Here is a 25648-nt window from a genome sequence, read left to right as displayed (position 1 = left end):
CTGATTTTTTTTATATCATTTTTATTCACTTGGCTTTTTCATTTACTTGTTTCAAAAATGATAGAGGTAAAACATGTGTTGCTAGTTTTGGTTTGGCATTGCAGGATATCTGAATTTGACTAACATTTTAAGATATTTAGATTATCAGTAGTGGTTAATTTTATATACAAATCCTTTGTAAGTGTGACAGTGAGCCAGTCACTGTTCTGAACAACTACAAAAAATATTGAAGAAGAGGGTAATGTAACTCTCAGCAGAAGCATTCAAAGCAATGGAAAATCTTAGTCTCAACACCTTGAGTAAGTGCAAGTCTAGTGATTTGGAAAAACAATAAAATGAGGGTAACCAGAGCAGAGTATAGAGTATAGGGTAACCAGGAGGTATAGAATAGCAGATGAGTTGGAGATAATAGGGGCTTACTTCACGTAGAAAACCAATGTGCTAAATGTTGTCACTAGAGTTTCCCAGTGGAGGATTGGTAAGAACTGGGTTATTTCATAAATGAGCTTTCCAATACTTTGTTGGCAAAAGAGAGAGCTTCAAAAGTTATGGAAGCAGGAAAAAGAATACCCCTGTGGTTATTCAGAGAAGGTCTACAAAGAAGCTTGACTTGAAAACTCATGATAGAGACATTGAGAAGGAGACAGATTCCAGACACAGTCTGAAAATGGAATCATCAGAATTTTCCCATATGTAGGAAGTTCAAAGTGAGAGAAGACAAGGGAAAACGGTAACTCTAAGTATTGACTGGAACAACTATATTGATGAGTCAGACATTAAATAAAATGGTAAAGAAGAAGGAGTGTAGCACTCACCAAACGCTCCCCACCCCTTAACAAGAGACTGAATCAAAAATAGATAGAGCATCCATAAATAGAAGAATGGATAAGAAATAGGGGGGGGGGCGTGTGTCTGTGTGTATGAATACACATACACACAATGAAATAATATACAGTCATAAAAAGGATGATATTGTGCCAGTTGCAACTACATGGATGGACCTAGAGCGTATTATGCTAAATGAAATAATCAGACTGAGAAAGGCAAATAACATGATTCCACTCATATGTGGAGTCTAAAAACAAAAACAAATGAATAAACAAACAAACAAAAAGCAGAGGCAGGGATCCTGGGTGGCTCAGTGGGTTAAAGCCTCTGTCTTAGGCTCAGGTCATGATCCCAGGGTCCTGGGATCAAGCCCCACATCAGGCTCTCTGCTCGGGGGTGGGGAGCCTGCCTTCCCCTCTCTCTGTCTCTGCCTGCCTCTCTGCCTACTTGTGATTTCTGTCTGTGAAGTAAATTAAAACAAAGAAACAAACAAACAAAAACAAACAAACAAACAAAACCTTAAAAAAAAAAAAGCAGAAGTAGACCTATAAATATAGAGAAAAAAACTGACAATTGCCAGAAGGGTTGGTGTAGGGGGACAGTCAAAATAAGTGAAGGGGTATGGGAGATATAAGCTCCCAGGTATGGAATGAAAAATTCATAGAGATAAAAGACACAGCTTAGAAATATATTCAATGATACCATAATAGTGTCATATAATAACAAAAGGTAGCTACACATGTTGTGAACATAATGTAATATATAGAGAAGTTGAATGACTATGTTGTGTACTTGAAACTAATGTAACATTGTGTCAATTGTATCAAAAAACATTTAAATAAAAATAAAAACAGGGGTATCTGGATTGCTTAACCATTTAAGTGTTCGACTCTTGATCCCAGCTCAGGTCTTGATTTCAGGGTAGTGAGTTTAAGCCCTGTGCTGGGCTTCACGTTGGGCATGAAGCCTACTTACAAAATGAAAATAAAAATAATGTGCTAGTTTTTCAAAACAAAAAGCAAAAGCAAAAAAAAAGATGGAGAAATAAATTTGTCAATTTGTCAATTTTATCAGCTAGACAATATTTAATACCATGAGACTAGGTGGAACCACCAAAGAAAAAATATAAAGGGAAATTTCTCCCAACTGGAACTTGAGAACTTCCTGGATTATGAGTCCCTGGGTATGAGGAAGAGCCAGTAAAAGACTGGGAAGACATGGAGGAGAGACAATGAAAACCTGGAAACTGGATTAAGTATTTCAAGGAAGAGGGAATAATAAACTGAGCCAAAGAACTGCTGAATCATCCAATAAGATGATACTGGATTTATCAGCTGGTATAGGAGGTGTTGATAACAGGATGGGAACAAAAGACTGATCAAAGAGCAAATGATGTAAGGGAAGAGATAGATTGCTAAAAAGCAATTGAATTATTATTCTTTTAATGGGAGAAATAATATCATATCAGTATGTTTTAGGAATAAGACGTGAGACAGTAGAAAGAGAAGTGAGGATGGAGAAGTTGATTTAAAAAAAAAGAAAAGGAAAGAAAAGAAAGGATTTGGCCTCAGAGGGAAGAAAAAAAGAGAGAGAGAGTCAATCCAATCTAACAGGAAGACATAAAGAACATACAGTGCACATGTCAGTAGATGTGGCAGAAATGCCTAGAAGCTCTCTTAGGATGTTCTTCTTTTCTAAGTCACATAAAAAACTAAGCTATTGGCTGAGACTCAACAGATCTTTTTAGAGATAATGAGGAGCAAGTAAAAACATATGATAAGGGGTGCCTGGTTGGCTCAGTGGGTTAAAGCCTCTGCCTTCAGTTCAGGTCATGATCCCAGGGTCCTGGGATCGAGCCCCACATCAGGCTCTCCACTCAGCAGGGAGCCTGCTTCCCCCTCTCTCTCTGCCTGCCTCTCTGCCTACTTGTGATCTCTGTCTTTCAAATAAATAAGTAAAATCTTTAAAAAAATGTATGATGAAGAAGTTGGGATTGGGAGGGAGACAAAACATAAGTGACTCTTAATCTCACAAAACAAACTGAGGGTTGCTGGGGGGGAGGGGGTTTGGGAGAAGGGGGTGGGATTATGGACATTGGGGAGGGTATGTGCTTTGGTGAGTGCTGTGAAGTGTGTAAACCTGGTGATTCACAGACCTGTACCCCTGGGGATAAAAATATATGTTTATAAAAAATAAAAAATATAAAAAAATATATATATGATGAATTTTTTCTAGAAAACAAGGAAATGAAATTAATAAACAGAATTAGGGGTCCATGTATGAACAATGGTCATGATGGTCATAAGACTGAAAAATACCAGTAAGAATATTTTCCCCTGCAACATTTAAGCTGTAGGAATATATTTTATATTAAGGAAAAAAATTGGATTTAGGGGTGCCTGGGTGGCTCAGAGGGTTAAAGCCTCTGCCTTCGGCTCAAGTCGTGATCCCAGGGTTCTGGGTTCGAGCCCCACATCAGGCTCTCTGCTCAGCAGGGAGCCTGCTTCCTCCTCTCTCTCTGCCTGTTTCTCTGCCTACTTGTGATCTCTGTCAAATAAATAAATAAATACATAAAATCTTTTAAAAAATTGGATTTAAATAAGGTTTGTGTGTTAAAAAAAAAAAAAAAAAAACAAAAAAAAAAACCTCTTGTCAGAGGGCAAAGAAGTTAGTGTATCTAGAAAGTGATTATAAAATTGAAGCCAAATAAGACAGGAAGTGAAGATGTGAGGGTTGTTGAACAAAGGATAAAATGGATCGTAAGCACTGAAGGAGTTTAAGGATTTATAAAAACAGAGTAAGAGGGAGCAGATGAGAAAGACAAGGTGGGAATTGGCACTAGCCTGAGGTACTTGAGGCAGATTAGAAGGGGAACATCAATTTGGGGGTTCAAGGCTCTTTTGTAAAAATAAGTGGTTGGCACGCACAGAAAATGGCATTTGAGGAGCAAAGGGTAAGGAATTGACACCCAGGCATGTTAAGTTGTTTTTTTTTGTTTGTTTGTTTGTTTTTTAAAGATTTTATTTATTTGTTTAACAGAGATCACAAGTACGCAGAGAGGCAGGGGGTGGGGGAAAGCAGGCTCCTCACTGAGCAGAGAGCCTGATGCGGGGCTTGATCTCCAGACCCTAAGATCATGACCTGAGCTGAAGGCAGAGGCTCAACCCACTGAGCTACCCAAGCACCCCTGGTAAGCTGGTTTTTGTGCATAATAAAATCAGACAGAACTGAGACGGAAGTAGGGCTGGAGGCAGTGATAATGAACCACGGTAAAAATCTACAAGACCTGAGGGCTCTGAGCAGCAGCCAGCAGATGTCTGCCCCATGAAAGACTCACCAGCATAGATGGATGCCATGAGATTTAGAAATGGTGGCTTTTTAAGTAGGAGGGGGGCATGGCGTGGAAGAAGAGATAGGCACCTATATTGTAAATATAAATGTGTGATCATGGGTGTGAAAATGCACATGAGGATATTTTAAAATCATAAAGCAAATGGTGTTTAGCAGAATTCAAGAATGTTTGCTTCCCCTTTCTTTCCTTTTCTAATCTTTTTGCCTTAACTGCTTTCCTTTCTTAGACCTCGTTGCACCTGTAGTGTGAAATTGTTTGGGACTAGTATATGCATTCCCATTGCATACTTGATAGCTTGACCTTGATCTCAGGCTACTTTCCGAATAGCTTCTGTTGTTTCTCTGTGAGCCTTCTACCCCCCAAGCAGAAGTTAAAGGCAAATTTGATAGGTCTCAATATGTATGTCTTTTGTGCAGCTTCATGGTGGGAAAGTCCATTGCTCTTAATAGTTTTACTTCCCAGGGTAGTTCTACTTTTTCTCCCTCAAATACATTGACCCCTAATCTTTTGAGCATAAAGAGCAAAAGATAATATACTGGCTATAAATATATTCAGTCAAACCAGGCTGCTTATTTTCAGACTGAACATGCTGTTCTTTTCCTACTACTTCCAGTTGGGGGTTGGGGGAATGTGATGTAGGTCACTGTTCATTCACAACTAAATTGGAAGGATTATAAATTTTTCAAAGTAAACTTTAGGGGGTTATTTTAAAGATCCAAACTAAAAAAAGAAAAAAAAATGGTACAATGAATTTGAGATCATTTAAATATTGGAGCTTGTTTATTAAAAGTAAACTAAATGATATAATTAATCTCAGCATAGGTCCACTGAGAAATATACTTAATTTGATTAAACATCACCTACCATAGTAAGTATGATCTGGGTTACTAGAATGGAAGAAGATACAACTTGTTAAATGCCAGTGAGTAGCCTTAACTATTTTACACAATTCAATATTTCATTTTCCATAACAAAACCATCACTGAGCCATTTCAGACACTTTCAGCTTCACCTGTCCCAGGTTTAGAGCAACCGATTTTGTGTGTGCTTTTCCCGGCCTCCTCCACAGTGACTAATTCCTTACTGGCACGAGCCAACAACTTCTTGTGTCAAACTTGCACTACACTAGTGTTGCCCTATTGCTGCTCAAGCATGAGACACCAAGAAACACACTCATCACGCACACATATTCTACCCCGAAGTGTGGGGACTTAAGGCCCATGTAGAGAATCATAGACAGGAGCTGGTTATTTTCTCCACTAGACATTCTTGTCCTAAGAGGCAACATTTGTTATGGCTCTTAGAAGACAGGCTTGGAAATTTGCCAATCAGCTCTCTTCCTGCAGGAAACATAACTGATGCATGGACCCAGCTGCTTGTTCCACATCTACCACTCAGGCCCCATCTTCCACAGGATGCTTTCAGCCAAAGGCAGAGAACAACAGAGTTACCAAGACTGACCCATTCCTGTAAGATGCAGGACTCCTCACTTAGGTGACATTGACTGAAGGTCAAATCTTCCTTTGAAATGCTTCACAATCAGAGACTTTCCCAGAGTCTTTCCTTTCCTTCACAGGAGACAGGCATGCATCCTGGTCTAATGACCCTGCCCCCTCATCCGGCTACCTCTCCTTTTCTTCCATAGTCTTTTCTCTTGGTAATTCTCCTATACCTCTAATTCCATGTTGGTGTGTGCCTGACGGAAGACCTGAACTAACCTAAATGGTACTTAGAAAAGCTCAAGAACACAGAAAGTAAGAAGGAAACAGGACTGGCTCACTCCCCAGCCAGCAGGCCAAGACAACACTACCCTGAATGGAAGTCAGGGCACAGGAAATCCCTAGCACAAGATGGTGACTGAAGAGCTACAGATTTCTCTTCCAATGGCCTAGTGAAATGTCTACATGGAGAAGAATATCTCAGGCACAATGATCTGGGTATTTGAGATCAGACGAGATCGGGCACGTTCAGGGTGGTATGGCCATAGACAGATCCGGGTATTTGAAATAAATGGAGGGATGATGCCTGTGAAGACGGGGGTGGGGAGTTAGCTGATTGATAAAAATTTGTTTTGACATCTTTCAGAGAGATAGTGCAAGAATAAAAGTAGTTAAGAAGCCGCTAATGGCTAAGTGTGACAGCTAGAGGGTCTCTGGTAATTTCAAAAGAAATACTCCTCTTCTATAGCGGAAAAGTTGACACAGCTAAAAAGAGACGGAAACTGGATATTTAGAAGTACAGAGCCCCAGAGTTATCACAATGCTTAGCCATGGCAGATCAGTTATGCTAAGGTCTAGGTCTGGTTGGGAAAACCCACATACCCTGAAACATAAGGAGGGGCCACCTGGAGGGATGCTTTTAAGGATGATGATTCTTCAGGAACCCATTAAATGTCCAAGCCTGGAGAGCTGGTCCATCCTTCCCTATTAAGAGATATTGGATAATCTACCATGTTCAAAGACACTGCAGGAGTCTTTTCCCCACAAGGCAAGAATAGATCCACAGAAGCTGTTCTAACCTCCTCATCTCTATGCCAGCCTAATAATTGGTGTTAGGTCACAGTATATGCCATCAGTTGACATACTGGGCCAGATACGTTTGGAAATAGCCCATACACTGAAGGAATTACAAGAATTAGCTTGTAGGTATTGGTAAGAGCCAAAAGATTATCTCTGAAATTGAGTCTCAAGGACACATGACCTAGCAGACTACTGAATGTTAAATAAAATATGTAAGAATTTTCTTAAGACATGAGGTTATTTACTCTAACCAAGACTCCAGGAGATAGGTTAACTCACTGGTAAGTTGGCACTTAGAAGCCTGGAAAAAGTTGGAGTTCAGAAAAGTGTTCAGTAGAGTAGAAATACCTATTGTTTTGGAGGATGGGAGAGAAAGGGATCAAGGGGTTAGGCAAGTGGTCATGGTTTAAAAAAATCTTTTATGTAAGGCCAGAATACCCACCAGAGGTAATACTCCATAGGACAGCCTACTGATGAGAGGAGCATCTACCTACATCATGATGTTCAGTGGTGGCTGCTCTCTGCAGAGCATAGCTGATGGTAGGAGAGACAATAACAAAAGTACAGATTTGGGGTTCATTAGTATATATGGGAATGATGAATCCCCAAAGAACTAGAGGCCAGATGACATGCTTAACCAGAAGAAACCAGGAAGCTTCAATTAGCATAATATCTAGCAAGATTGAAGGGCAGGTGAGGAACTTTGATCCATATGAAATTGAGTGATAGTTAAAAGAGCATCATGTCCCTAAGCCTAAAATAGGCACCCAACAAGGGTGATGTTTGACATATGTGTAGCCCAAAAATAGGTGAGTAAGAGGCAGAAGATAGTTGTTTTGGTAAAAAGTTGTGTTCCCTTATTATATCCCAGACCTAAGCCAATTTCTTAGTCCCAGCACCTTTGCCTAGAGAACCCTTTCTACCACAGTTCCTAAAAAGGACCCCAAAACATTGTAGTAAATATATACTGTAATTATTATCCCAGTCTTTCCCAAAGAGACGTATAAACCATTTGTTCAGGTGATTGTATGTGGGCTTTAAGTTGGTATTAATATTTGGAGACCCAAACATCACCCTGGCCCCCTTTTCAGAAAAGAAATTTTTATGGACCTGGTAATAGAGTCTTGGCTAAAGTACAGCTCACAGTGGGCCCATTGGATGAGAATTAGAACCCACAGGTCATTTCCCATGTCCCTGAATGTATATTTGAATTTATATTCTCAGGAGTTGGGGAAAAAACACCACACACACACACACACACATTGGATCCTTGCCCTATTGGTACTATTATAGTGAAGAAGGTCAAATGCAAACCCTTGAAACAACCTCCCATTCAAGCTGAAATAATAAACCAAAACCAGAGAAATGAGTCCCAGAGAAGTGGAAAAGATTAGTACCAACATTAAATGCCTATCGGGAGCCCTGATGGTGATTCCTAACCTACCTCTGTCTAACTCACAAGACGGTCCACACAGAGAATGAATGAATGCTGACTTAACAAGTAGTATTTCTGACTGCAGCTGCTGTGTCAAGGGTGGCACTATTGTTAAAGTTTATTAATAAATTCTTGGGGACATAACATGTAATCATTCATGGAGTGAATGCATTATTTCCCATTCCTATCAAAAAAGTGGATCTGAAACAGATCACATTTACATAAGATGACAAGAATACTCATTTACAGTTTTTTCTCGGGGTATGTAATATCTCTTGTGATCTGTTACAATATAATCCAATGATGTTTGGACTGTCTGCATATCTCCCAGAGTATCACACTGTTCCCTTACACAGATTACTTCATGCTATTGGAGAGAATGAACTAACGGTTGCAAGTGCATTGGGAGAGCTTGTCAAGACAGCTGGGTTTCTAGGGATGGAAAATAAATGCTGTGAAAATTCATAAACTACCTCTTCAGTGAAAAATTTAAGGAGGCAGTGATGAAGTGCCTGCCAGAAGTTCTGTTGGATGACATCTTTGCACGGTTTCCTTCCTGCTTCTCCTTTCCTTGCATGCAGAGTCACCAGCAACCTTTGTTCCTGCCTAATTTTTCCAGAATGTTTGTATAGGAAATAGCCTCAGAATATGAAGAAAGTATTTCCCTCCAGAAAAAAAAAAAAAAAAGGGCGGTTTGTTTACTTCTCAGTATAATAAAAATAATGCTTCCACCTGGGATAAGGTTCAGTCCTATTATAAAATAGTTGGGTCCCTAAGCTCAGGTTTCTTAAGATGTCATGAGATATCAGATGTCACTACCTGCACAGCATCCACCTGGGTTTTGCTGGGTTGCCCTATGACACTTGGCTACATTCTGTGCCATTAAAAATAAAATCCTTTATGTATGACCTGGGAGTCTTGTGTCTTCTGATAGGATCCTTGCAGTTGTGGCAGACTAGCCTTTTAGCTTGCAAGTAGGATAAAATCTCAGGTCTTTTACAGATCCTTCACAGTTTTTGGTTAGGAGAATGGAATGATGTCAGAAACAAGGTTTTGAAGGTAAAAAAAATAAGGACTTTGTAGATCAAAATATGAAATATGATATCATGGAATATGAAGACTCATTGAGATCGGGTGGCAAGCACTTTCACCTCAGTGGTAGGAAGGGAGGTGAATAAGTGTCCCCCACTGTTTGACAATCAAGAATTCTGCTGACAGATTTGTAGCTAGAAGCAGGACTGAAAAAAGCACACCTAGGCACCCTTCTAGTGATCTGGCTGTGGTTTGCTGCCTTCTGGGTGGGAAGAAGGCATTCTCAGGGAAATGGGATGGAGAGTCCTGTAGCCCCAGCTCAAGGCAATGTGGTTGCAGCTGATGACATCAGTGGTTTCGTCAGTAAGGTACTGAACCATCTTCATTTCTATCTCCCATGGCTTCTGGAGGTTTTCTCAAGAATGCAGCCCTTAATTGTCACTCTAACTTGGTTGTCTCATGACACATGTAACTGAGGCTCTGACGACTGGACTTCAATAGCGAGATGATCTCATTGTGGTATTGACCTCCGTGATGCTGTCTGTGATTACTAAATCCAACCACTGGAACCAACCTTGGAAACCCCGAGGGTCTATTTTTCAATCACCTAGTGACTCTCTACTTAAGTATCTGTATTCACTCTTCCACTTGACTCAAGGCATTAATCCAGGCACAGCAGACTATGTTAGTGATTTCACAGACTTCTTATTGACCTGCAAAAAAACCTTGATGAACAATTCTATTATCCATCCAAACCTGACCGGTGAGTTGAATCTGGACTAAAAGCCTTCCTTAACCTTGGTCATTGAAAACTTTAATTAAAATCAGGAACAGTATTCATGTCACTTTTTTTTTCTAATTGATAACACTCCAATGTAGAGAAAACTCCTCATTAATTATGAGTTATTTATCCCTCCAGGAATTTTCACTTCATTGCCAAAAGATAGCCTCATTCTGGAAAGACCACCACAATCCACTCCATAAATATATATGCTTCCCGAGAAAAGGGATTTATGTCTGTTTCTCCACTGATGTAGTCAAGCATCCAGAAAATTAGCTCATAAATATCAGTTTGTAATATATATCTGCTGAATAGATTAATTGTAAAAATTGTTTACTATAAGTATCAGAAGGGTATTTTCTTATTTGAGAATGACAATAGATAGGGCTGGCCCCAAATTTCATTCAGTTGTATGGGAAGACTTAGACCCACAGGCTTTAATTAGTGATTAATGAACAGTAGAGAAAAAGAATAAAGTCCTTTGCTGATTAGGCTCCATGGATCTGCCTTAGTCCACAGACAGGTTATGATGGTCATCATAAACCACAAACACCTAGTCAGTTCTATAATGTTTAATTGCTTGATGATAACTGGGAGACAAATAAATGCCATAACTGATAAGGGCTGCAAAACTTCACTGAAGGAAGCTGGTACTAAGGGCTCAGCTGAGGGAGAAATCACTCAAGAAGAAGTATAATGAAAGTTGAGTGGAATATAATAGAAATTAAAAAAAAAAAAGTTTCACAAGAGATATCATATAAATGGGATGTTTTCATTTCCATAATGATAATATTAAGTAAATGTTTCCATGTTAAACTGAAAAAAAATATGTATATATAATATGACCCAATTCAAACTGAAAAAGGAGTTAAATGCAATTTTCCCTGAGCTATTAGTTTATTACAGTGCCTGGACCTCACTGAATTCAGTCCACATCAGTGGTCAGGAATAGCATATAATGTAGTGTTTCCCCACTCTTCACAAATGGATAGCCCCATGGTAAATATTTTTTTTAAGAATGATGGATGGTTTATTAGGTCACTAGGACTGCCATCACAAAGTACCACAATCTGGGAGAGACAACGGAAATGTATTTTCTCACATCTGGAGTCTGGAAGTCTGAAATCAAGGAATTGACAGGCAGAGTCACTTCCCTCTGAGGGTTGATGAGGGGAGAACCGACACCAGGCCTCACCCCTCAGCCTGTCCGTGACCACCACCGTCTCCCTGTGTCTTTCCCTTCACTCCCTCTCTATGCATCCCTATTTCTTTGTCCAAATTAACCCTTTCTGTAGGGACACCAGTCAAATTGAACGAGGGCCTACCCTACTGACCTCATCTAAATAATTCCATTAACAATGACCCTATTCCGAAATAAAGTCACATTCTGAGGCACTGGGCATTACAGCCTCAACAGTTGATATTTTTGAGGAACACAGTTCAATCCCCAACAGATTGAATATTCTGAAATTCAAAATCAAAGTCTAAATGGATACATTACAAGGTAGGAATTGGAAACAGAAATACCTACTAAATCTGAAATTAATATAACCTGGTCTTGAACTAAGTTGGTGAGATTCTTTTTTTTTTTTTTTTTTTTTTTTTTTTTTTTATTTTTTATAAACATATATTTTTATCCCCAGGGGTACAGGTCTGTGAATCACCAGGTTTACACACTTCACAGCACTCACCAAAGCACATACCCTCCCCAATGTCCATAATCCCACCCCCTTCTCCCAAACCCCCTCCCCCCGGCAACCCTCAGTTTGTTTTGTGAGATTAAGAGTCACTTATGGTTTGTCTCCCTCCCAATCCCATCTTGTTTCATTTATTCTTCTTCTACCCACTTAAGCCTCCATGTTGCATCACCACTTCCTCATATCAGGGAGATCATATGATAGTTGTCTTTCTCTGCTTGACTTATTTCGCTAAGCATGATACGCTCTAGTTCCATCCATGTTGTTGCAAATGGCAAGATTTCATTTCTTTTGATGGCTGCATAGTATTCCATTGTGTATATATACCACATCTTCTTGATCCATTCATCTGTTGATGGACATCTAGGTTCTTTCCATAGTTTGGCTATTGTGGACATTGCTGCTATAAACATTCGGGTGCATGTGTCCCTTTGGATCACTACATTTGTATCTTTAGGGTAAATACCCAATAGTGCAATTGCTGGGTCATAGGGCAGTTCTATTTTCAACATTTTGAGGAACCTCCATGCTGTTTTCCAGAGTGGCTGCACCAGCTTGCATTCCCACCAACAGTGTAGGAGGGTTCCCCTTTCTCCGCATCCTCGCCAGCATCTGTCATTTCCTGACTTGTTGATTTTAGCCATTCTGACTGGTGTGAGGTGATATCTCATTGTGGTTTTGATTTGTATTTCCCTGATGCCGAGTGATATGGAGCACTTTTTCATGTGTCTGTTGGCCATCTGGATGTCTTCTTTGCAGAAATGTCTGTTCATGTCTTCTGCCCATTTCTTGATTGGATTATTTGTTCTTTGGGTGTTGAGTTTGCTAAGTTCTTTATAGATTCTGGACACTAGTCCTTTATCTGATATGTCGTTTGCAAATATCTTCTCCCATTCTGTCAGTTGTCTTTTGATTTTGTTAACTGTTTCCTTTGCTGTGCAAAAGCTTTTGATCTTGATGAAATCCCAGTAGTTCATTTTTTCCCTTGCTTCCCTTGCCTTTTGCGTTGTTCCTAGGAAGATATTGCTGCGGCAGAGGTCGAAGAGGTTGCTGCCCATGTTCTCCTCAAGGATTTTGATGGATTCCTTTCGTACATTGAGGTCCTTCATCCATTTTGAGTCTATTTTTGTGTGTGGTGTAAGGAAATGGTCCAATTTCATTTTTCTGCATGTGGCTGTCCAATTTTCCCAGCACCATTTATTGAAAAGGCTGTCTTTTTTCCATTGGACATTCTTTCCTGCTTTGTCGAAGATTAGTTGACCATAGATTTGAGGGTCTATTTCTGGGCTCTCTATTCTGTTCCATTGATCTATGTGTCTGTTTTTGTGCCAGTACCATGTTGTCTTGATGATGACAGCTTTGTAATAGAGCTTGAAGTCCGGGATTGTGATGCCACCAACGTTGGCTTTCTTTTTCAATATCCCTTTGGCTATTCGAGGTCTTTTCTGGTTCCATATAAATTTTAGAATTATTTGTTCCATTTCTTTGAAAAAGATGGATGGTACTTTGATAGGAATTGCATTAAATGTGTAGATTGCTTTAGGTAGCATAGACATTTTCACAATATTTATTCTTCCAATCCAGGAGCATGGAACATTTTTCCATTTCTTTGTGTCTTCCTCAATTTCTTTCATGAGTACTTTATAGTTTTCTGAGTATAGATTCTGTGTCTCTTTGGTTAGGTTTATTCCTAGGTATCTTATGGTTTTGGATGCAATTGTAAATGGGATTGACTCCTTAATATCTCTTTCTTCTGTCTTGCTGTTGGTGTAGAGAAATGCAACTGATTTCTGTGCATTGATTTTATATCCTGACACTTTACTGAATTCCTGTATAAGTTCTAGCAGTTTTGGAGTGGAGTCTTTTGGGTTTTCCACATATAGTATCATATCATCTGCGAAGAGTGATAATTTGACTTCTTCTTTGCCGATTTGGATGCCTTTAATTTCCTTTTGTTGTCTGATTGCTGACGCTAGGACCTCTAGTACGATGTTGAATAGCAGTGGTGATAATGGACATCCCTGCCGTGTTCCTGACCTTAGCGGAAAAGCTTTCAGTTTTTCTCCATTGAGAATGATATTTGCGGTGGGTTTTTCATAGATGGCTTTGATGATATTGAGGTATGTGCCCTCTATCCCTACACTTTGAAGAGTTTTGATCAGGAAGGGATGTTGTACTTTGTCAAATGCTTTTTCAGCATCTATTGAGAGTATCATATGGTTCTTGTTCTTTCTTTTATTGATATGTTGTATCACATTGACTGATTTGCGGATGTTGAACCAACCTTGCAGCCCTGGAATAAATCCCACTTGGTCGTGGTGAATAATCTTTTTAATGTACTGTTGAATCCTATTGGCTAGTATTTTGTTGAGTATTTTCGCATCTGTGTTCATCAAGGATATCGGTCTATAGCTCTCTTTTTTGGTGGGATCCTTGTCTGGTTTTGGGATCAAGGTGATGCTGGCCTCATAAAATGAGTTGGGAAGTTTTCCTTCCATTTCTATTTTTTGGAACAGTTTCAGGAGAATAGGAATTAGTTCTTCTTTAAATGTTTGGTAGAATTCCCCCGGGAAGCCGTCTGGCCCTGGGCTTTTGTTTGTTTGGAGATTTTTAATGACTGTTTCAATCTCCTTACTGGTTATGGGTCTGTTCAGGCTTTCTATTTCTTCCTGGTTCAGTTGTGGTAGTTTATATGTTTCTAGGAATGCATCCATTTCTTCCAGATTGTCAAATTTATTGCTGTAGAGTTGCTCATAGTATGTTCTTATAATAGTTTGTATTTCTTTGGTGTTAGTTGTGATCTCTCCTCTTTTATTCATGATTTTATTTATTTGGGTCCTTTCTCTTTTCTTTTTGATAAGTCGGGCCAGGGGTTTATCAATTTTATTAATTCTTTCAAAGAACCAGCTCCTAGTTTCGTTGATTTGTTCTATTGTTTTTTTGGTTTCTATTTCATTGATTTCTGCTCTGATCTTTATGATTTCTCTTCTCCTGCTGGGCTTAGGGTTTCTTTCTTGTTCTTTCTCCAGCTCCTTTAGGTGTAGGGTTAGGTTGTGTACCTGAGACCTTTCTTGTTTCTTGAGAAAGGCTTGTACCGCTATATATTTTCCTCTCAGGACTGCCTTTGTTGTGTCCCACAGATTTTGAACCGTTGTATTTTCATTATCATTTGTTTCCATGATTTTTTTCAATTCTTCTTTAATTTCCCGGTTGACCCATTCATTCTTTAGAAGGATACTGTTTAGTCTCCATGTAATTGGGTTCTTTCCAAACTTCCTTTTGTGGTTGAGTTCTAGCTTTAGAGCATTGTGGTCTGAAAATATGCAGGGAATGATCCCAATCTTTTGATACCGGTTGAGTCCTGATTTAGGACCGAGGATGTGATCTATTCTGGAGAATGTTCCATGTGCACTAGAGAAGAATGTGTATTCTGTTGCTTTGGGATGAAATATTCTGAATATATCTGTGATGTCCATCTGGTCCAGTGTGTCATTTAAGGCCTTTATTTCCTTGCTGATCTTTTGCTTGGATGACCTGTCCATTTCAGTGAGGGGAGTGTTAAAGTCCCCTACTATCATTGTATTATTGTTGATGTGTTTCTTTGATTTTGTTATTAATTGGTTTATATAGTTGGCTGCTCCCACATTGGGGGCATAGATATTTAAAATTGTTAAATCTTCTTGTTGGACAGACCCTTTGAGTATGATATAGTGTCCTTCCTCATCTCTTATTATAGTCTTTGGCTTAAAATCTAATTGATCTGATATAAGGATTGCCACTCCTGCTTTCTTCTGATGTCCATTAGCATGGTAAATTCTTTTCCACCCCCTCACTTTAAATCTGGAGGTGTCTTCGGGCTTAAAATGTGTTTCTTGGAGGCAACATATAGATGGGTTTTGTTTTTTTATCCATTCTGATACCCTGTGTCTTTTGACAGGGGCATTTAGCCCATTCACATTCAGGGTAACTATTGAGAGATATGAATTTAGTGCCATTGTATTGCCTGTAAGGTGACTGTTACTGTATATGGTCTCTGTTCCTTTCAGATCTACCACTTGTAGGCTCTCTCTTTGCTTAGAGGACCCCTTTCAATATTTCCTGTAGAGCTGGTTTGGTATTTGCAAATTCTTTCAGTTGTTGTTTGTCCTGGAAGCTTTTAATCTCTCCTTCTATTTTCAATGATAGCCTAGCTGGATATAGTATTCTTGGCTGCATGTTTTTCTCGTTTAGTGCTCTGAAAATATCTTGCCAGCTCTTTCTGGCCTGCCAGGTCTCTGTGGATAAGTCAGCTGCCAATCTAATATTTTTACCATTGTATGTTACAGACTTCTTTTCCCGGGCTACTTTCAGGATTTTCTCTTTGTCATTGAGACTTGTAAATTTTACTATTAGGTGACGGGGTGTGGGCCTATTCTTATTGATTTTGAGGGGCATTCTCTGAACCTCCTGAATTTTGATGCTCGTTCCCTTTGCCATATTGGGGAAATTCTCCCCAATAATTCTCTCCAGTATACCTTCTGCTCCCCTCTCACTTTCTTCTTCTTCTGGAATCCCAATTATTCTAATGTTGTTTCGTCTTATGGTGTCACTTATCTCTCGAATTCTCCCCTCATGGTCCAGTAGCTGTTTGTCCCTCTTTTGCTCAGCTTCTTTATTCTCTGTCATTTGGTCTTCTATATCACTAATTCTTTCTTCTGCCTCATTTATCCTAGCAGTTAGAGCCTCCATTTTTGATTGCACCTCATTAATAGCTTTTTTGATTTCACCTTGGTTAGATTTTAGTTCTTTTATTTCTCCAGAAAGGGCTTTTATATCTCTCGAGAGGGTTTCTCTAATATCTTCCATGCCTTTTTCGAGCCCGGCTAGAACCTTGAGAATTGTCATTCTGAACTCTAGATCTGACATATTACCGATGTCTGTATTGATTAGGTCCCTAGCCTTCGGTACTGCCTCTTGTTCTTTTTTTTGTGTTGAATTTTTACGTCTTGTCATTTTGTCCAGATAAGAGTAAATGAAGGGGCAAGTAAAATACTAAAAGGGTGGCAACAACCCCAGGAAAATATGCTTTAACCAAATTAGAAGAGATCCAAAATCGTGAGTGGGGAGAAAGGGGATAAAAAGAGGTTCAAAAAGGAAGAAAGAAAGAAAAAAACAAAAAGAAAAGAAAAAGAAAAAAAAAAGAAAAGAAAAGAAAAGAATTTTTAAAAAAAAGAAAACACCTAAGAAAAATGTAAAATATATATATATATATATATTAAACTAGTAAAAAATCGTTAAAAAAGAAAAAGGTAACAGTTAAAAAAAAAAATTTTACCCGAAGGCGAGAAAAAAAAAAAAAATGAAAAAGAAAAAATTAAATTAACTGCAAGACTAAAAAAAAAATCACAGGAAAAAAGCCATGAGTTCCGTGCTTGGCTTTCTCCTCCTCTGGAAATCTGCTGCTCTCCTTGGTATTGAAACCGCACTCCTTGGTAGGTGAACTTGGTCTCGGCTGGATTTCTTGTTGATCTTCTGGGGGAGGGGCCTGTTGTAGTGATTCTCAAGTGTCTTTGCCCCAGGCGGAATTACACCGCCCTTACCCGGGGCCGGGGTGAGTAATCCGCTCGGGTTTGCTTTCAGGAGCTTTTGTTCCCTGAGCGCTTTCCGTAGAGTTCCAGAGGACGGGAATACAAATGGCGGCCTCCTGGTCTCCGGCCCGGAGGAGCCGAGAGCCCACGGCCCCACTCCTCAGTGCGCCCTCAGAGAACAGCGCCCAGTTACTCCCGTCTGCCTGACCTCCGGCCGTGCTCCGAGCTCACCGAGCCTGCGACCGGTTCAAGGTAACACGGAGCTGCGAGCTTACTGTCAGCTCTGTCTCTGTAGCCGGCTTTCCCGTTCCAATACCCGCAAGCTCTGCGACACTCAGACACCCCCGATCCTTCTGTGACCCTGCGGGACCTGAGGCCACGCTGACCCCGCGTGGGCTTCGCCCCGGTTTAGCCTCTGGAGCGATGTCCCTCCGCGGAACAGACTTTTAAAAGTCCTGATTTTGTGCGCGGTTGCTCCGCCGCTTGCCGGGAGCCGGCCCCTCCCCCCGGGGTCTATCTTCCCGTCGCTTTGGATTCACTTCTCCGCCGGTCCTACCTTTCAGAAAGCGGTTGTTTTTCTGTTTCCAGAATTGCTGTTCTTCTTCTCTTCGATCTGCCGATGGATTTTCAGGTGTTTGCAATCTTTAGATAAGCTATCTAGCTGATCTCCGGCTAGCTGAAGCAGTCTCAGCTTGCTACTTCTCCGCCATCTTGACTCCTCCCCTTCGAGATTCTTTTTTAATTGAAGTATTGTTGGCACACAATGTTTCATTAGTTTCAGGTGTACAACATAGAGATTGGATAAGTTTATACATTATACTCTGCTCACCACAAGTGTCGCTACCATCTGTCACCACACAACACATTAGAGTACCACGGACTATATTCCTTCATAAAATATTTCCAGACTGATATCACGATAATTACCCTAGTGGTTAAGGGTATGAGTTTTCAGTCAAACAGACAAGATTTTAAATCCTCGTCCTGCTAATCAAATCCTATTTGACTTCAGAGAATTAATTTTACTTTTGAAGCATGTTTTCCTTATCTATAAATACAGCGGTAGTAGCAGAGGCTGCAAATAAGGTTACGGTAAAAATTAAGGGACTTGATATTTGTAAAGCCATTGCCATGTTCATTATTTTTGGTGCAGCATTGAAGTTATTGCTAATTACTGCTCTGTTCCCAAAACTGAAAATGTGGGTCACAAAGCACTTTTACAACCACTCATATTATTTATAAACAATCATGTACATAGCCACCCGGATGATGACTTTCATATTTATATGCTGCATTAGCTTCCTAGGGAGGCTGTTACAAACCACAATATGGATGGCGAAGACAAGATAAATGTATTTCTCATGATTCGGAAAGCCAGAAGTCCAAAATCAATGGGCCACCTTCCATTGATCATTGATTCCCTCCTCTAGAGGGGAATCAATCCTTCCTTACCTCTTCCAGTGTCTGGGGTGTCTTGGCCTTCCTTGGTTTCTGGCACAATAACTCTGTCTTCGTCTTCACATGTTGCTCTCTCTGTGTCTCTCTGTATGTTTTTTCCTTTTCTTGTAAAGATACCAGTTTGGAATCAGGAGTCATCCTAATCCAATATGACTTCAACTAATTACATCACCAAAGAGTATTTCCAAGTGAGGTTAAATTTTGAGGTTCTAGATGGACATGAATTTTGAGGAAACACTCTTTAACCTACTACATTCTGACACTCAGTCTCCCCAAATTCATAACAAAATATATTCACTCTATTCCCAAATCCCCAAAGTCTTAGCCCATGCCAACATTAGCTCTAAATCCAAGATCTCATTTATGTGCTGTCAACTCAAAAAGTCCCCAATTTTATCACCTAAATCATCTAAATCAGCTACAGATTAGACTCAGTTCAGAAGCAAAATTCCATTCTGTCACTTATGAAGAGAAAACAAGTGACCTGCCTCTCAACTATGATGGTAGAACAGGTATAAAGTAGACACATCTGTTGCAAAAGGGAGAAAATAGAATAAGTAAAGGGTTTACTGGTCCAAAACAAATCCAAAACCCAGGAGGACAAGTTCCATGAGGTTTCAAGGCCTGAAAATAATCCCTTTTACTTGGGCTGCTAGGGGCAACCCCACCACTGGTCTGTGGATGCAGCCAATGCAACCCTTCTGGCCCAGGGGCAGCCCCCAGCCCCCAGTCTCTGAGGGGAATGAATGAAGTCATTCATCCTTCTTCTTGAAGGACAACATGTTTGCAGCTGAATATCTCTCTCTTGGCTCATTTCTTGCCTGTAGAATATTGGCAAAAAATATTTTAAAATGTGTGCTGTGTCCTCTAGATACACAAACATCCGGTGTCTTGTCTTTATGTTAACAACTAGTGAGGTTCACTATCTCAATCTTCTAATTAATTAGTCATTTCAAAATGGTGCCCTGATTCTGTCATGCTTTATTGGCTAGCATACTTGACATAGCAAGCTCTCTTTACAGTCCCATCTGATTAAAAAATGAGGAAATAACTAATTTCTCTAAGAATAGGTTTACACATTCCTGGCTCTGATTGCATATGGGTAGGTCTCTTGTTGTTTTTGTTGTTATTGTTTGTTTTCAGTTAGCTCTTATACAATGCCAACTAATTCATTTTAACAGACTGTCTCCATCTGTATAATTGCAAATGGTCCTACCAAAATATCAGAGGCATAGCTCAGGCATCCCTAGAAATACAAAATTTCAGATATCCAGTTGAAGAAACTGGGAAAGAAAATTCCAAATAAATTACTCAGGTCATTAACAATTTATAGGATTCTCACACCACATTTTTACCCTAAAAATACACTATACTCAGGGCACCTGGGTAGCTCAGTCCTTAAGCATCCACCTTCTGCTTACGTCATGATCCTAGAATCCTGAGATTGAGCCCTGATTCAGACTCCCTGCTTAGCTGGGAGCCAGCTTGTGCCCTCTCTGTGCCTCCGCTTGTGCTCTTTCTCTCTCTCAAATAAATAAATCAAAAATCTTACACACACACACACACACACACTATACTCTTTTTACCCTTTGGGCAATATGTTAAGTACCTTCATTGTGAAATGCCTTCTCCATACTTAGTTCTATGTTCTACAAAATATATTGTTTTTATTCATGATGAAATGATTCAGAAAAAATGATATTAAAATATATAAAATTAGGGAAGGCAAACCAACATCTTACAAATAATGGGAATGACAAAAACTAGTATAAAGCAAGGAAGTAAGCTGTTCTTATTTTGATCAGTATTGTTAACATAAGGGGGTCTTATTATTACTATTAGTCAAATCAACTATATTCTGTACACAACAGAAAAAACTAATGTGTCATAAATAAAATAAAACCCATTTTTATTATATGTGCTTGGGATGCTTATAAAATTAAAAGATTATGGTAGAGTAGCATACATTCTCTTCTTTTCATCTGAAACACCAGGGAAAAGGGATAAATGCAAGAATACTTTATGGCTGGTATTTACCTTAGATTACCTCCAAGGAAAGAAAAATAAAATATGCTACTCTCTGCCTATCCAATGTGGGGTGTGAAATAGTTAGATACATAATCTTGTCCATTGGAGTAGTTTGATGGCAAGAAAAACAAAGAAGATATGGCTGGGGAGGAAAGGAAGTGGTTCCATTGCATAAACAAATTGTATCATCATGTCCATGTTTCTACTTAATGGGGGACTTTTTTTCCAAACTAAGATGTTAATTTGGGAATACGTTTTACTAGAAACAAGAAAGAAAGCAGAGGGACAACAGAGCTATTAACACAGTACAGCCACGCACACAAGGGCTACACAGAAAAAATAAATAAGCAAAAAATGATCAGATTGTGGGAAAATGCTGTAGGGCTTTAGAGAAACAGAAATAAGAACGGGGGATATTCCTGTGTGAAGATAAATGGAGCAATAGGGAATTTCACTAGGAGCATATGGATTTTAAAACAAATTGGTTAACATCATTTTCAATATGGCTTATGCGTAAATTCATAAATGGAGAGGAAAATATAGAAAAAGACATAAAAGAGAGAAATGTCTGAGTGAACTGGTATCACACAAAACAATGTGAGTCACCCAGGAAAAGAGAAATCTAGATCGTATTACAAGAAAAATGATTTTTAAGATATTCAGGGCAATTTTCCCTAGTTCCTTAGTGAGACTAACTAGGAAAGAGCTGAAGTCCTCTGCCCTTGTTCCTTGGGTAATTTATGATGTATTGGTTTATGTAAGTGGGTTTTGGTATAAAGGTTTCATTCCCTCATATGAATTTGTGATGTGGACAAGTTATTTTATGGTGTTTATAAAGAAATACGTTCAAGGAAACTTCCACAATCCTCATTTAGGTCATGTTAGATGACTTTCTGGACTGAATAAATCCCATTTAATTAAATGAACTCAAGATACTCATGATCAGAGCTGCTAAAACCAGGGAAGCTATACTTTTTAGAGAATACTGCCTCAACCATACTGATTTCTGAAGGGAGCATTACAGGGCGGGGGTGTCAGCGGTGGCTGGGGAAGGAGAGGTTATATTTATAATAGTACACACCAGATACTTAGATTACCTTCACAAATGTTGTGTTAAAACCACAACACCTGTAAGGGAGAAAAAGAAACCGATAGTTCGTTAAAGGCCATTTCAACCATTGTATCATGAATGCAATCATCAAGATACCCTTACGGGACAAATGTTGTCAGAGCCCATTTTAATGATGAGGAAACTGACAGAGAGCGTTTAGGGAAGCTGGCCAATGTCATGAATGTAAGAACTGGAAGAGGTGGGTTTAAATCAGTTAATCTGGCTCTAGTGCCTTACTCTCCATCGTGCCTTATGACAGCATCTACAGCGGAATAGTTACCAACAATAGAATGTTTCTGAAAAAGCAAAACATAATTTCTACACTACCTTTGAAAATAAAAATTTTGAATGAAGCATACTCCACATATATATGTGTGTGTGTGTGTGAGTATATATACACACACACACATATATATATAAATATACTCTACATATCTCTCTCTGTAATCTATCTATTCAAAATACATATACACATAATATTTTTCTTGCACCAATTCAGAATTAGGTGCTGTTGACAATAGGTTATGGATAACTAAACTCAAAGTTGAATACATCATATAAGGCCACAGCGTTGGGAAATCCTGACTACAGAACCCTACTATAAGGATTGGGCTTTCTGGGCCCATCCCTTGAAAGAAATGCTATTAAAAATAAAGTTCAGTGCACCTGGGTGGTTTAGTTGGTTAAACGGCTGCTTTCAGCTCAGGTCATGATCCCAGGGTCCCGGGATCGAGTCCCACATTGGGCTCCCTGCTGAGGGAGGGATGTTTCTCCCTCTCCATCTGCCTGCCACTCTGCAGACTTGTGCTCTCTCTATCTCTCTGTCAAAGAAGTAAATAAAATCTTTTAAAAAAATAAATAAAGTTCAGGGGTGCCTGGGTGGCTCAGTCAGTTAAATGTCTTCCTTCAGCTCTTGTCATGATCCCAGGTTTCTGGGATCCAGCCCCACATTGAGGAGCAGTGGGAGGGGGGTGTCTCTGCTCAGCAAGGAAGTTGGTTCTCCTCTCCCTCCCCCTCTGTCTGACATGCTGACATTCTGCCTACTTATGCTCTCTCTCTCTCTCTCAAGTAAATAAATAAAATCTTTAAAAAATTAGATTAAAATCTAAGGAGACACAATCACTAAACCTACTAAGAAAATGTTATTCATTTTTTCTACTGGTGTTATTGTAAGAAACTTACATCTACTTGATATACTTAGAAGTCTTTCATAGAATTGTAAAGACAAGTACCTGGGGTTATTAGGTAGTAATATCAAAATTTTAAAATACCATTCATTATCTTATCCTTTGTCAAATATCACCCCTTTTAACTTATTTTTTATAATTATTAATTTATTTGACTGAGGAAGAGAGCACAAGCAGGGCGGAAGTGGCGGGCAGAACGACAGGGAGGCTAACAGTCTCCCCACTGAGCAGGAACCTTGATGTGGGGTCTTGATCCCAGGACCAGAGCCGAGGGCAGATGCTTAACTACCTGAGCCACCCAGGCACCCCATAGATTCCCGCTTTTAATAGAAAAAAAAAAAAAAAAAAAAAACAAGTGTTGGTCAGTGTTAGGAATTCACAAATGAAACCGGGAGGATTCTGTTTCCTGATGAAAGAGAAGGAAGAATGCGAGGGGACTGAGTGAGTGTGTTCTGGGTGACAGAGCTTGACGGAAACCAGCACTCGACAAGGCGGAAATCTTTGGTATACTGTGAGAATCTGATAAAGATTTTGTATTTTTAGAAAAATAGTTGATGGAGGTGAAAATCACATAACATGAAATTAGCCATTTTAAGGTAAATAGTTCAGTGGCATTTAGTACACCTTCAGTTGTGCAACCACAAACTCCACCTATTTTCAAAGAATTTCTATCACTACAAAAGTAAAATCCCTTCCACATTAAGCAGTTCCTCTCCATTCCTTCTTCCTTACAACACCTGGAAGCCAGCAATCAGCATTCTGTCCTCATCGTGATGATTTTGCATTTTGACTCTGCAGATGTATTATAATATTTAAGCATTTCCTGAGAGAATTTTATCAGACCATACAAAATATTTTAACACATCTATAAGACTGTCAGAATTGCCTGCTTTGTAGACCAATAAATAGATGCTTGAGTTAAAATACACTAGTGATTTTTTTTAAAAACATGGAACAGACTATAAATGGAATATTTAATAAATTTGGGGTTTGACTAACCGTTTTCATTGCATTTACAATTTTATGAAATGTTCTTCCAATCATGGAGTTATCATCTATAATTTTAAATTAAATCTGATGTTCATATTAGATACTATTAACTGGTGACTATCTTTATGTCCTTGGAAAGAAAACAGCTAAACGATCTGTACTCCTTCTTACTCTTGAGGGAGCTAAAAATATCTAGTATAAATGGTGAGTCCTTTTTATCTAATGAGTCTTGGTATCTAATGAGTATCAGGCAATTGCCATCATACTCCTTCATCAAAGGATTCTAGCCTTAACTGGTGAACCCAAATACTAAAACCAAAATAGTTTCTTTTCATCTGATAATCATCTACCATGTTTCATAATCATGATGGGAAAGCCTTGTCTTTACTCAGTAGATGAGTGTCCTTAGGCCTACTGGAAATAAATTAAGTTCAACTGTATGAGGCATAGATTATTTCTTTTATTTCTTTTACTTTATGTGTATGAGTGTGTGTGCAAGAGTGATTAGTTTTCTCTCACAATAATTTATAAAATTTCCTTTGTGTGTAAGCTGAGCATATCATCCTTCAAATTTTATTTATAGGTTTGTTTTTCCTTGATATTTCTGTCTTTAACCATCATTTTTTATAAAACATTTTTATGTGTCACTTGTCACAATAATCCAGCAATGAATCACAAATATTGCCCTGTCCAATATTTTTGATAAATAATCTAATACATAAATGAAGTCACATAAAAGGGAAAGATATGCTGACCAGAAACCTCATCACTTCATAAGATAATTTTATAATAATGTAATTAGCAGCCACAATGGACAAAACAAAGTTTAATTCTCAGAAAGTTATTTTTCCTGAGATACATCTGCGTAGTTTATACGTATTGAACAGGTAGTTTGAATGTATGTTGTTTTGGTCAAAGCTATATGTTTCTGTTTTATAACTTTTGGGGAATTATATCCTAACTCAGAATTGAAGACTGACTTCATTTAATCCTTTGTTTTACTCGATAAATATTCCCATATAAACTGTTATTGTTCTCTAGGCACAAAATTAATTACAGAAAACATTACAATAGGGGACATTTAATTAACTAACCAACATTAAAAATATTGAAAACTGTTGAATAGGAAAGAATGAATGATTAGCATCCCTAGTATCAGAAATGTGTCTCTTAGACCTTGAACAAGTGATACTAGGCATATACAATTGTTCTGGGTTAAGTCCTACTGGGAAATACCAATGAATCCTTGAGATTTTTAGGCAGATTTTTAGGCTTATTAGAGAAAATTAATTTGTAATCCATTTTAATATGGACACTTTATTTAGTGGACAGAAAAACTCAGCACTGAAAGAAAGTTAGACACAGCAAGATGAGTGCCATTGGAAAGGTGTAATTGAAGCAGGCATGGGTTAGTAAAGGGTCATGCTTTGAGGATAACAAGAACCCACATATGTTAGATTACCTGTCCACTGGAAACCTCTCAAGAAGTAAGACCCTTAAATGTAAGTTGGAATCAAGTTACTGATAAGATCAAGGTCTTTCTTCAGAAAGCTTCCAAGCTACGAAATTAAATAAGCCTTAAACTTGATAATTGTACTGTGATATGAATGTGCTGAAATGAGGAAGTACGGTAATTAACCATCAAGGACAAATGGAAGGTGAC

This window comes from Mustela lutreola, chromosome 5, assembly GCF_030435805.1.
Source record: "Mustela lutreola isolate mMusLut2 chromosome 5, mMusLut2.pri, whole genome shotgun sequence".
NCBI lineage: Eukaryota > Metazoa > Chordata > Mammalia > Carnivora > Mustelidae > Mustela > Mustela lutreola.
Note: the sequence above shows the minus strand (reverse complement) of the source record.